The sequence below is a fragment of the Lactuca serriola genome, chromosome 3 (assembly GCF_051521515.1).
Source record: "Lactuca serriola cultivar US96UC23 chromosome 3, Lser_US96UC23_V15, whole genome shotgun sequence".
In the NCBI taxonomy this organism is placed as follows: Eukaryota; Viridiplantae; Streptophyta; class Magnoliopsida; order Asterales; family Asteraceae; genus Lactuca; species Lactuca serriola.
Genome location: NC_136410.1, coordinates 264,063,858 through 264,065,919, shown reverse-complemented (window position 1 = coordinate 264,065,919; position 2,062 = coordinate 264,063,858).

The window sequence follows — 2,062 nt, the reverse complement described above, 5'->3', positions numbered from 1 at the left end:
GGTGAGTAGGTCCTCCTACTCGGCGAGTCCATCAGTCAACACCCCTATATATAAAGGTGTCGGGTTCCCTCACTTCCTCACACCTTCAAACCTCACTTTCTCTCTCTAGTTACTCTCTCTAACCTCCCTTAAGCCCCCTAAAGTCTAGGTAAACCCCCTAGCACCCGAAAGAAGCCCCGACGCTCCCAGAATCCCAAGAAAAGAGCCTTTCGGCTTGGAAACACTGCTCCAGTGAAGCCCAGTTTTGCGAAAAAACTCGTTGTAAGTGAGCTATGCCTACCCAATCTTTTGTATAGCTTATGTTTTAATATAGTAACGTTATTAGGAAATTATAGTGAGTATTTGGGATATTATTATGAGTTATATAAGAGTGTTTCTTAATGCTTATATAATTGTAATAATATCTAGACTATTAATTAGTCGCGGTTAACGTTAGACTAAACTCTAGTGGTAATGATACGACGTTTTGTCCGAGGGAAATTGTTTTAACAGTAACGAAGTGCTGTCCGAGTACCGAGTCATCACCTTATCAGGTGAGTGGATAGTTACTTTCATCTTACACATAGATATGAAGTATCTTATATAAATTACGTGCTATGTGTGCATATTATCTGAGTACTTGCTGTCTATTCTAGATGAATGAGTTTATACATGTTTGAAATGTTTTAAACTGTATAAGTATTTTATATCTACGATAATGTTAGGTACAACATGGGTAGATGTAATAGATGGAATATGAGTTGAATGATGAGTTAAGAGGTGTTATAGACCACGAGGTAAGTGTGAGAGGCGGACGATGTGAGAAGCCTTTCCCAAATGATGGCCCCGTCAATCAACAGACTATGGATGACAAGCATGGGCTATTCTAGACAGTCTAGTGGAACACTAGCAGGCTCACAACCTGTAGGTGTTATGAACGATGTGCTCACCCGGTGTACTCTAAAACCTGGTGATCATGCAGACTTGATGCCTAAACCCTGGTGATCATGCATACTTGATACCTAAACCTTGGTGATCATGCAGACTTGATGCCTAAACCCTGGCGACTATGCAGACTTAGTGCCCGTTGTGTAATCTGTGGCAACAATGGAATTCATGCCCATTCCTTAGGACGATCCTTAGGAATGAGTGAACGAGAAATAGCTGATTCTTTGGGTAGATCCTTAATAATAAAGAAGATAATGGGGTTAGGTAATTGGGTTGATTGCTTGAACATAATAATTATATTATTGTGGGTTGAAAACCCTATGTGCTCACCAGGTTTCCCAACCGGTCCCACTCAGTTTTTTTGTATCACAGGTATTTTTATGATGTCACATTACACTGAGAGACTAAGGATATGTAAATCACTAGCGATAATGAATGTAAGTTCTGTTTATGCTTATGTTTCTGTATTGACGATGACATCCCAAGGGTATTAAAATGAATAAAATACATTTCTTCAAAAATGTTTTGATAACGTATTTATCGTGTTTTTCTAGGAAAAAATTCCGCAACATTTTTATGAAAAGAAGTACTCTGATTTTTATAAAGCATAAGCAAAATCGGTTTTTTTTCTGGCCATGAAAAAATGGGGATGTCATAGTTGGTATCAGAGCATTAGTTTAAGCGAACTAGGAATATGGATTTATTTCTAGACTTAAACTTACAATGCTAAGCAATGATTGTGAGGAGTGTGTCTAATGGATTTAGGTAATACACCTGAATAGACACAAGCACTAGCTCAATTAGGGACGATGCCTAAAATGCTTTTATGTGCTAAATGATTTGTGATGCTATATGCTATTGTTTGATTGGATCTATGGTCTGTTTCCAACCGGATCTAGAAATTTTATGTATTCAGATTTCTAAATGTTTAATTACTGTATTAGAACTGGCATGTAATTTTTCGGAGTAATAAGGAGATTTACACGTCAATCGTAAATAAAATCTTTCCTATCTTAATTGTTATCATTTCGCACCGAACATATGATCTAGGGTATAGATCAAAATGGCTAGAACCCGAAGTGGAGTCGGGAACGCAAATGGAGATAGGAATCAGCGGCCCCCAGTGGTTTTATGA